Consider the following 12,329-nt stretch of genomic DNA (forward strand, 5'->3'; position numbering starts at 1 on the left):
GGGCTGGGGATGTGGCTCAAGTGGTAGCGCGCTCGCCTGGCATGCGTGCGGCCCGGGTTCAATCCTCAGCACCACATACAAACAAAGATGTTGTGTCCGCCGATAACTAAAAAATAAATATTAAAAAAAAAAGAATATTTAAAATTATATTGTATGGGAGCTGGGGACGTACTCAGTAGTAGAGTGCTTGCCTAGCATGCACAAGGCCTTGAGTTCAATCCCCAACACTACCTTTTAAAAACATTGTATTGTATGACTGTATTGGATTAATATTATCTAGTGTGAATTTATTGCTTGTTTATTTTATTTTATTAATTTTGTTCTTATGATTTTTTTTTTCAGTACCAGGAATTGAACCCAGGGCCACTCTACCTCTTAGCTACACCCCCAGCTATTTATTTTCTCTTGAGGCAGGGTCTCGCTAAATTGCTGAGACTAACCTTGAAATTGTGATTCTCCTGCTCAGCCTCCTGAGTCCCTGGGCTTACAGGCATGTGCCACTACACCCAACCATTTTTTTTTCTTTTTTAAAATTTTATTTTATTTAGTTGTAGATGGACACAATACCTTCATTCCCTTTGTTTTTATTTTTATGTGGTGCCCAGGATCGAACCCAGTACCACACGCATGCTAGGCAAGTGCTCTACCACTGAGCCACAACCCTGGCCCCCAGCCATTTTCACTTATTTTAAAATCAGAAGATCTGGGCACAGGAGCACATGCCTGTAAGCCTAGCAATTTAGGAGGCTGAGGCAGGATTACAAGTTCTAGGCCAGTCTTAGCAACTTAGCGTGACCCTGTCTCAAGAAAAAATAAATAAAAGGGCTGCGGATGTATTAAGTGTTAGAGCACCCCGGATTCAATCCCCAGCATCATGAATGAATAACAAATAAAAATAGAATAGGGGCTGGCTGGGGTGGTGTCTCAGTGGTAGAGCGCTTGCCTAGCATATGTGAGACACGGTTCAATTCTCAGCACTGCATATAAATAAAAAAATAATAAAGGTCCATTGACAACTAAGATATATTTTTTAAAAAATAGAATAAAGTAATGAAAATGAAAGCATTTTGTGGGCCCCTACAATTATTATGGGCCTTAGGCACTGTGCCTCATCCACTGATCAAACCTCCTTTCCACTGTCCCCTAACCCCATCACCTCCACCCTTGTTTCCTTACCCAGCCTGGATTCCATGGTCTGTCATAACCAGTTCCTTACATATACTCAACTTTCTGGCCCTTCTCTCCTTTCATTGTATCCAGCTGGCAAAATCTCACCCACCAATGTGATTTCTCCAGCCTGTATCCAAACAGCTGATCGCAGCTAGAAAAAACAAAAACATGCCTTCAAGATGGCTGGTCTCACTTAAATCCATGATGTCTCCTGCCACTTGTGTTGACCACCAATACTCCTGCATTTCCTCAGTTCTGTTCCCACCCAGCCAGACAACTATTTTATTCCCCTCTCTTCCAACCTTCACCCACCTTCTCTTTTTTGCCCACTCTGCTGATGGTCTTGTTTCCAAATCCATGGAGAAAATAGAAGCAGTCTGAAGAGAATTTCCATAGGCTTCCACCACCTACATGCATCTGCCTCCATATATTCTGTCATCCCTCTGTTACTATAGATGAATGCCAGTGTTCTTATTTGGAGGAGACACTGTACCTTTTTCTGCTTTCACCCACTCTATGATCTCATTCAGCTTACTGGCTTGAAATACAAATTAAAAGCTAAAGACACCCAAGTTTATATTTCCAGCCAAACTCTCTCTCTGAAACCCAGACTCATGGATTGTATTGGGGCTATCTACTCACATCCACATGGATTTATCAATAGGTAACTCAAATTTAGCACATCCAAAGCAAACTCCTGATTGCCATCTCTAAACAGTCTCCCTTTGTCAATTTTACCCATTTCAGTCAAATTCTATGCTTCTAGTTATTTAGATCTAAATCCTGGAGTCATTGTTTGACTCTCCTCTTTCTTTTACAACCCACATCCTGCAAATCTTTTTGGTTCTGTCTTCATATGACCAGAATTTGACCACTTTTTTCAGTTTAATCTCTAAGGTCCACACTACCATTATCTTTAGACCAGACTACTGCAACAGCTTTCTAGTTGGTCTTCCAATTATCATGCAGCAGCCGGGTTGATTCAATGAATGAAGCCAGATAAATGTGATATGATATCCTAAATTGGGTCATCAAACAGAAAAAGATCATTAGTGAAAAAACTGCAAAGTCTGAATAAAGTCTGGAGTTAAGTTTATCCTAAGGTACCATGTCTTCTTAGTTTTGACAAATGTACTATGGTAATGTATAATGTTAGCACTAAGAGGAATTGGGTGAAGGATATATGGGAACGCTCTTTACTATCTTTGTAACTTTTTTATGAATATAAACTTACTAAAAAAATAAAAATTTTGATGAAAAGTGGCCTGTGGGGCATGATATAAGGGCTTTACTGAGCCAGTTCTCCCAAAATTCTAAGACTCGAAACCTGGAAACATTGCCTCTCGTTTTTCCAGTGGTGGTGCTGGCCCAGTACATATTCACCTTGAAGGGAGAAGATGTGCCATAAACCCAAGAAATGACTAATCAAGAATCTGCTGTAAGGAAGATTGCAAGTTTGAGGCCAGCCTCAGCAAATCTTTGGATGTACATGTCAAAATGATACCAAAATTCAAGAAAAGTTCAGTTTGTATTAAGAACCCTATAAGAGGCCAGGCATGGCGGCGCATGACTATAATCCCAGTGGTTTGGGAAGCTAAGGCAGAAGGATTGAGAGTTCAAAGACAGCTTCAGCAAAAGCGTGGTGCTAAGCAACTCAGTGAGAGTCTGTCTCTAAATAAAATATAAAATACGGCTGGGGATGTGGCTCAGTGGCCAAGTGCCCCTGAGTTCAATCCTTGGTATCAAAAAAAGAAAAAGAAAAAAAAGAACCCTATAAGAGTAGAAGAATTCTTTATGGTCTTAACAAAGAAGGAGCGGCAAACTTTGGATTGTAACAGTCTTTGATATGATATGAAGTAAATTTTCCTACAAAGGGTAAAGATGCCTAACATGTCGAGATTTCATTGATAATGGTAAACTGATTACAGAAGAATGCCGAAAAAAATCAGTCCAGGGACTGTAAATTAGTACAACCATAATGGAAATCAGTATTGAGATTCCTCAAAAGACTAGGCATGGATCATACCATATGATCCAGCTATATCACTCCTTGATATTTATCCTAAAGAATTGAAATCATCATACCATAGTGATACATGCATACTCACGTTTATAGCAGCAGAATTCATATAGCCAAACTGTGGAACCAACCTAGGTGACCATCAAGAGATGAATGGATAAAGGAAATGTGGCATAGATACACAATGGAGTTTTATTCAGCCATAAAGAAAAATAAAATTATGTAATTTGCAGGAAAATGGATGGAGCTTGAGACTATTATGTTAAGCAAAATAAGCCAAACTCAGAAGGTCAAGGGTCACAAGTTTTCTCTCATATGTGGAAGATGGAGAGAAAAAAGGGGAAAAAAAGGTCGGGGTGGAGATCTCATGAAAAATCAAAGGGAGATCAGTAGAGAAAAGGGACTAGGGGGTAAAAGGTGGGAGAGGAGGATGGGGGGAAGTATAGGGGAGCAATATTGGCCAAACTATATTGTTATAATTGTGTGCATATATGAATGTGTAACAACAAATCCCACCATTATTCAACTAGAATGCAACAATAAAAAATGTGGGAAAGAAAAAAGTGAGTACAATTGAAGCCAGCAATATTGTGCTATTGAAGTTGATCCTGTTCTTACTGTAGAACAGACGTACTCTTATATGATAAAATGACAGGGCTTGCTTGCTGAACGTGCTATACCAAAAGTTAAACTTACAAGAAATTGTGACAGAATCTGACATTATGGTCGAGAAAGGATATGAGAATTTCTTTGATAATCTCCAACAGCACAGTATCCCTGTATTCATATTTTCAGTTGTCTCAGTGATATAATAGAAGAAGTTATCCGTCAAGCTGGGGGTTATCATCCAAATGTCAAAGTAGTATCCAACTTCATGGATTTGATGAAAAGGGGATCCTTAAAGGATTTAAAGGAAAACTAATTTGTGTATTTAACAAACATGATTTTTTTTTTTAGTTGTTGATAGACCTTTATTTTATTTATTTATATGCAGTACTAAGAATCAAATCCAGTGCCTCACACATGCCAGGCAAGTGCACTACTGCTGAGCCACAACCCCAGCTCCCTCTGTTCATTCTTAATTAATGCTTTATAAGTTTACATAAAGATGGAATTCACCAATTCATCATGGTATATTTATACATGCATGTAGTGTAGTTTTGTCAAATTTATTTCACATTTCCTCCCCTTTCCTGTCCCTTCTCCCTCCCTGTCAGATTTCCTTTCTGATTTTATCCTGGATACTGTACTATCTCACTCTCCCCTAGTCAAACTGGCCTCTGTATTGATCCTTGAACACATAATCATGATCTTTGGTCAGGATCTTTTTTTTTTAATATATATATTTCTTTAGTTGTCATTGCACACAATACCCTTGTTTTATTCATTTATTTTTATTTGGTGTTGAGGATCGAACCCAGGGTCTCAAACGTGCGAGGCGAGTGCTCTGCCGCTGAGCCACAACCCAAGCTCCTGGTCAGGATCTTTACACTATCTTTTCCCTCTACCTGGAATGCTCAACCCCAGGTATTTTCATACTTTCTTTTCCCTCATTTCAATCATCTTTCTGCTCAAATTTCATTTTAATAAAGAGGCCCTCACTGATCACCCCATATAGTAGCCCCACTCCCCACTAGTATGTTCCTTACCCTGTTTTATTTTTCTCCATAACACTTTTCACCACCTGACATATATATTAGTATATTTATATTTTAACTGGCTTCTGACATATATATTGGTATATTTATGTTTTTTTTTTAATTGAAGGAAAGGTGCTCCAGGTGACGGCCAGTTGGGAGCATTTTTTATTTTTTTTATTTTTTAAAGAGAGAGAGATAGAGAGAGAGTTTTTTTAATATTTATTTTTTAGTTCTCAGCGGACACAACATCTTTGTTTGTACGTGGTGCTGAGGATCGAACCTGGGCCGCACGCATGCCAGGCGAGCGCGCTACCACTTGAGCCACATCCCCAGCCCTATATTTATGTTTTAACTGGCTTCTCCTATTAGATTATCAGCTTCATGAGGGCAAAGACTTGGTTTTGTTAATTGCTATAACCTAGCTGTTTTAACCATATTGTACACTTGTCTTGGTTTCTCATCCTTATTGAGAGTTGGATCATTTTATGAGCAGGATGAGAGATTAAGGATATCAGTGAGTTCACTGCTTTCTTAAAATCTAGAAAGGGGAAAAACATGAGGCTGGGGTTGTGGCTCAGTGGTAGAGTGCTTGCCTACCTGCGTGAGGCACTGGGTTCAATCCTCAGCACCACATAAAAATAAAATAAAGATATTGTGACCACCTATAACTAAAAAATAAATATTAAGAAAAAAAAGGGGAAAAAACTTTTTTTTTTTTTTTTTACTGGGGTCATGCTCTTCCACGTTATCCTCTCCAAACCCCTGCAAGACAGGCAATTATTATTCCAGCTTTATACGTAAGGAAGGAGAAGATGGATACAAGAGCTTAGGTGACTTTCCCAAAGTCACAGAGCTAGTGATGATGAAGCTGGTGTTCAATGTTGCTTCAGCTCTAAACACCTTTGAACTGCCTCTACATGCAAGACAAATTCAAAACTGCCCTGCTGATCCCTGCCTCAATCCCTGACCTAAAGAAATCTGACAGATGATAAAATGATTGTTGTCTTAAGTCATAAAGTTTTGTTATGTACAGCAATAGATGTTTGGACCAAAAGGAGTGGCATAATGTCAGAGGCATCCTGTGGAGCAAGATTCCTTCTTTCTGGGCCTAAGTTTCCCTTGAGAACAAAGTTCACTCAAGGGTCTCTGTTTCCAGCCCTGATGTTTGACACTTATCTGTAATGTTGACACATCCTTCTCTGTCCATTTTCACTGCCTCCTTAATATCCAGTTATTATCCTACCTAGAGAGAAAATGAATGCCCTTGGACACTAAGGGATGTCTGAGGAAAAGGAGGGGAGCAACTCTGGCTTCAAGCTGTCTGACAGCACCATCTCTCTTTTTTATGGGGGGGCGGGGAAAGTAGGGATGAAACCCAAAGGCACTTTACCACTGTGGCTACACATCCCCAGTCCTTTTTATTTTTTCCTTTGAAACAGGGTCTCACTAAGTTTCTGAGTCTATCTCTAAGTTGCTGAGGCTGGCCTAGAATTAGTGATCCTCCTTGCCTCAGCCTCCTGTCCCTGGGATTAAAGGAGTGTGTCTCCATGCCCAGCCGCCTGAGAGCTCTTAAAGTGGAAGTGTGGTGTCCTGAGTCAATAGAACAGGATTTGGAATCTGGCTGCATGACCTTGACAAAGTCTTAAGACCTTCTCAGGCCTGTTTGCCATTTGTTAAATGGGGAGATTAGTACCAGCCCTGCTCCCTCCCTCACAGGGGGAGCTGTGAGGAGAGGATGAGTCTATGTGAAAGTGAGGTTCATGCATAGGAGGTAGGAGGGTAGGGCTAAGGTGAGGGGTTGCTGAGGCACAGGAGGATCCCTGGTAGAGTTGATTTCCTGCCCTGGAGTAAGACAGGGGGTTGGCAAGAAAAGCAAGGATAGGAGGTAGAGCTGGATTGTTCTGGGCTGTGCAGGGGCTTGTCTCTTAGCAACTGTCTCTGTTCCAGTATCTTTGGGAATCCATCCACTTTTTCATAAAAGGCCTCATTTAATGCAGGTTTCTGGCTCTGCAAGACTTTCTAATACACATCCCCTCCCCCACTTAAAAATCATCCAGGAAATAGGGCCTTGTCTTACTTCTCAGATTTCCAAGTACACCCCATCTCCTGTCTTTGGCAGCGGCCCCATTACCTTTGGGTAACAGAGACTGAAAACTTTAAGACCATCCTAGACTCCTCTACTCTCCCATTCCTTGATTTGTTGTGTCTTCCTTTTCCCATGGCCCTGGGTCTGTTCTATTCCACCACCTCAGCCCTGTCTCTTACCTCCCAGCCCAACCTTTTCTTCCATGTACCCTCTGTGTGCCTTCAGGTTAAACATTTGGCCACACCATTGTTATCCCCTCACCCCACCTCCCCACCCCCGCCCCAGCCTGGAACCACTCCTATTACTCTTCTAGCTGTTTGATGTCAAGGCAAGAGTACTAATAGCTGCTTCAAATCCTGGCTGTAGCTGGGTGATCTTTAGGAGACCTCTCACTTCTCTGAGCTTCAAGGTCCTTGAGGGATATGCAGGGATATCCTACATACCAGGCATTGGTCTACAAAGCACTATGTGTGCTTAAACTTATTTGACCCTCAAAACAGTTCTGTGAGGGTCTGTCTATGCTTGACTGCTATTTATGCTTAACTGCCTTTTACAGATGGGAAAACTAAGGCAGAGAACGTTGGTTATTTGTGAAGAGTTGGATATGAACCCAGGATGTCTGCCTCAGAGGCCCTGTTTAATCCTTGTGCTATGTTAGGGAAAGGGACTGGGAACAGTGGTGGGAGAGCCCCTGGCTGATGCCTATTAACTCTTGGCTGGAATTTCTGCTTCACAGTATACAATTAGTGGCTGTTCTTTGGAGGACTTGGGAACAGATTTTGGACTGGCAGCCTGTTGACTTTAGGATATTCCTAAGCTTCCCTTAATGGTGGCCTCTTTTTGGGGAGAGTCTCCAGACATAGGAGGCTCATTTCTGGCTTTGATCCCAGACATGAACACTAACAATAATACTCTAGAACACCCCAACCTTCACAATTCCCCATTTTTCTGAGCATTTATGTTCTGAATACCTGTTAACCAACCCTTCCTCCAGTGCCCCCAGCCACATAGACTCATCTCTCTTGGCCTCCTTACTCCTCATCTGGGAGGTAGGTTCTCAAGTTCCCCTCCTCCCTACTCAGTCTCCTTTTCACACACACAAAAAAACTTTGTATATTACCAAATGAAGGTGCAGAGACAAAAGAAGAGGGGAAAAGGGGAGTCATTCATTTATTCATTGATTCATCCACAAATATTTCTCCTGGTCTCAGAGCCTAGCATGATAGTGAGTACTGTGGGCAAGAGCTGGGAGGGGACTCCAGCTTAGTGCTAGAGGCTCAGTAAGTATTATTTTAATGAGTGAATGAATTAATATAAACGGGGAAAAAAGTGCTAGGCCCTGACCCCAAACATTTTTCAATTTAATAGGACAGGCACACCCCACAAGCTCCAAATCAACAGAGAGACCAGATGCACCTGTGGCCTCTCAACTTCTTGGAGACTCAGGGGCATGCAGACCTGGCTTTTGTCCTCACCAAGAAGGGACAATCATTTACCTGCTTGTGTCATACTGTTAGTGCTTCTCTAAGCCAGTTCTGGACAGCCTAAGTATGGGCCCCAGGGTAGGAGCTGAGCTAGCGCTGAGAGGTAGTCAGACATAGCCAGAGTCTACCCTTAATGGGGCTTTCTGCCAGCACAGGGGCCTTTGGGTCCTGAAACAAAAGTTCTGTCCTTGTAGTTGCTTCCTGTCCTCCACCCCCATCCTATCTTACAGCAGGAGTTGGACCAGCTGCTCAAGAGTTGAAATCCAAACCCAGCCATTGTTCCTACCTTTTGACTCTGTGTGTGTGTGTGTGTGTGTGTGTATGTTGGCAGGACCAACTGTGTGCCTCACGCCTGGATACCATGCTTGAAGAACCTGGAAATACCTGCTCAAGGAAAGGACTAGGGTAGTTACTGATTGGAAAAGTTGAGGTGAGTTGAGATGGTAGAGGAAAAGGCTGTGTCCACTAGTGTGTAGTGACATAGCTTCCTTCTGAAATGTCAAAAGAGGCAACAGGTCCATTTGGATCTGTGAGCATGTGCAGACAGATATGCCCAGACCTAGAAAAATAAGAGATTCACCCATATCCAGAACCATTAATATGAAGCAAAACTTTATCAAATGTTCACATTTGTGAAGCCCCTCCCACCTGGGACTACCCCAGAGTTGATGAGAGGGAGCTGAGGCAGCAAAGGCACAGGTGTCTCTTGCTCCAGCCCTTCTGGCAGCTGCTAAAGGAGGTTTACTTGAAGCTTCTGGACTTGGGTCTCCTATTCTAACCTTTCATGTATATATAATTGCTTAGTCTATGGGACATTACATACTTTCAAGGCCAAGTCTAAGGCACTGACCTGGAATGGAGGGAAGGAAGCCCTTCTGATATAGCATAGAGAGGAACCATAGAACTACCCACCTCTAAGGGCTTTTTTATTCTAGCTCTAGAATTTTTTCCCAAACTATAATTCTTTTTTTTTAAATTTTTTTTTAGAGAGAGAGATTTTAATATTTATTTCTTTTTTAGTTCTCGGCAGACACAACATCTTTTGTTTGTATGTGGTGCTGAGGATCGAACCCGGGCCGCACACATGCCAGGCGAGCGCGCCACCGCTTGAGCCACATCCCCAGCCCCCCAAACTATAATTCTGTACCCATTAAACACTAAATCTTCATTCACCTTCCTCCAGCCGCTGGCAACCAGCATTCTGTTTCTATGTCTGAATTTGACTATTGTTCTAGGTACCTAAAATAAGTATGATTGCTAGGTGCAGTGGCACAAGCCTGTAATCCAGCTACTGCAGAGGCTGAGGCAGGAGGATCACAAGTTTGAGGCCAATCTTGACAATTTAGCAAGACCCTGCCTCAAAATAAAAAATAAAAAAGGACTAGGGGAATGCATCTCAGTGATATGGTGCCACTGGGTTCAATTCCTAGTACTACAAAAAAAAAAAAAAAAGAAGACATTACATATAATAAAAGCTCATCTACCAGAGTGGCAGCTGTGAACATCTATTAATAGAAGAATGAGGAAATGTGTATAATTTAAATCTAGGGAAGTAGACTAAGTTATCACCTCTTGAAGTTTTGAAATCATCTTCATAACAACCATGAATACAGGTTCAGCAGCTCTAATCAAGGTCACAAATAAGAAGAGGGTCTGCCTCCTGGCTTCAAATGATTATGTCTCTTGCAACCAAAATATCTGAATTTGTGGTCTTATTTTCTTTATTTTTCCTTTTTAAAATTTTTTATTTTTAAACTTTAAAAAATCAGTTAATTTTTTAATTTTTTATTTATTTTTATTTTTTTTTAAAGAGAGAGAGAGAGAGAGAATATTTTAATATTTATTTTTTAATTTTCAGTGAACACAACATCTTTGTTTGTATGTGGTGCTGAGGATTGAACCCAGGCCACAAGCATGCCAGGCGAGCGCGCTACCACTTGAGCCACATCCCCAGCCCTCAGTTAATTTTTTTAAAAAGTTCATTCTTATAATGACTGTCACATTTTGAGAGTACTCAATAGGAAGTTTCTGGGGAAAAGATGTATATAATTGAGAATCTTTTTTTTTTTTTTTTTGGTGCTGTTGGTGCTGGGGGTTGAAGTTAGGACCTTGTGCATACTAACTAAGCACGTCCTCTACTATGGAACTACACCTCCAGCTCCTGAGAACCTTAATTTTAAACTCTACAAGAACTCATGTGATTGATTTATTTAGTGTAATTTTTTTTTTTATTAAAGAGAGAGGGAGAGAGGGAGAGAGAGAGAGAGAATTTTTTTTTTTAATATTTATTTTTTAGTTATCGGCGGACACAACATCTTTGTATGTGGTGCTGAGGATCGAACCCGGGCCGCACGCATGCCAGGCGAGCGCGCTACCGCTTGAGCCACATCCCCAGCCCTATTTAGTGTAATTTTAATAATTTTCTTTTTGAGATAAGATCTTACTGAATTGATCAAGCTGATCTCAAACTTCTAGGCTAAAGTGATCCTTCTGCCTCAGTCTCCTGAGTAGCTAGGACTACAGGTATGAGCCAGCACACCCGGTTTAAGTTAATTTTTAAAAAGATATATGGGATAGGAAAACATGGATGGGATGGGGAATAAAGATGGGATAGTCTATCCTTGGGGGATCTGAGTTCCTCTGCTGAGGTTTTATTTGTATGTGTTGAAAACAGCTCTAGCAGGAGACAGACCTAGTTCCCATCCCTAGTCTAAGGGAAATGGGATACCTCTGTGCTCTGAAATGTTGATGAGCTGCAGAGGGGAGAGGGACAGGAGGAGCAGATGGAATTCCTGGGCAATTGTTCCGGCTGTCACTGGAGAGGACAGGCAGGAGGGAGCACTAGATAATTTATGGAGGGACAGATGCAAACACTTCACCGGAACCATCTGGTCAAGAGAGGCCTGGGCTTGGGGTGGATATTGTTGTTAGTTCTGAGTAAACTCCTCTGCCACCAGCCCTCCCCCTTTCTTCTACCTGGCTTGGTTGCTGTCCTGAGGCTTTCCCAGAAGCTCTGCTCCCTGAGGACTGAGGTCCAGAATTCCACCTGGTTCACATCTTCTCATCTCACGTTCTCTTTTGTTAAACTTGGGGCCTGTCTTTGCTACCATTCCTGCTAGGGCCAAGTACTGCTTTAGAAGCCAGTTTACTTTTATCTATGCATTTCTTTATTTTATAGTATTTTCAACCCTTCCTCCCACCACTATATACTAAAATCTTTCAATCACCCACTTCCAAACCATTTATTCATTCAATAAATATTTATTGAGTACCTAATATGCCAGGCATTGTTTTGGATACTGGGGATATGGTAAGAAAAAATTTCAGACCTCTGGAATTTGTATTGTATTGGAAGAGATGGTCCACAAAGAAATATTTAATATGATGTTAGTTGTGCTCGCTTCGGCAGCACATATACTAAAAATTGGAACGATACAGAGAAGATTAGCATGGCCCCTGCGCAAGGATGACACGCAAATTCGTGAAGCGTTCCATATTTTTTAACCCACTTGAATCAAAGTGTGAAATATGATATGTCAAGAACTATGTAATGTTTTGAACAACCAACAATACAAAATTAAAAAAAAAAAGAAAAAAAAATAATATGATGTTAGGTTATAATTGCTATGAAAGCAAACATTAAAGCAGGGTAAGGGAGAATGTCTGGGTATGCTGACTTAGAGTGAGTGGCCAGGGAAGGCTTCTCTGAGGTGGTGACATTTGAGCAGAGACATAGATGGGAGTGAATACCTAGAGCAAGAACATTCTGGTCACAGGGAAAGGCAACCTAAAAGACTCTTGAGGCAGAGATATGCTTAGTGCCCCAGCAGAAAAGTGTGCTATTTATTCATTAAGGATTTATTGTGTGCCAGGCACCTGCTATAGAATACGAAGACATAGTTTTTTTTTTTTTTTTTTTTTTTTTTTTT

At 41.2% G+C, this 12,329-nt stretch overlaps 1 non-coding gene and 1 pseudogene across 1 annotated transcript; both read left to right on the forward strand.

The window, feature by feature from the left end:
• The first annotated feature begins 2,587 nt into the window (after nucleotides 1-2,587).
• Nucleotides 2,588-4,147, forward strand: LOC107143643 (annotated as a pseudogene).
• Nucleotides 4,148-11,793: 7,646 nt separating this feature from the next.
• On the forward strand, nucleotides 11,794-11,901 carry LOC125617535. The gene has a single exon (XR_007348577.1). It is a non-coding gene; the product is annotated as a U6 spliceosomal RNA (small nuclear RNA).
• Nucleotides 11,902-12,329: the final 428 nt, after the last annotated feature.

The sequence above is a fragment of the Marmota marmota genome, unplaced genomic scaffold (genome assembly GCF_001458135.2).
Source record: "Marmota marmota marmota unplaced genomic scaffold, marMar, whole genome shotgun sequence".
Taxonomy (NCBI): Eukaryota; Metazoa; Chordata; class Mammalia; order Rodentia; family Sciuridae; genus Marmota; species Marmota marmota.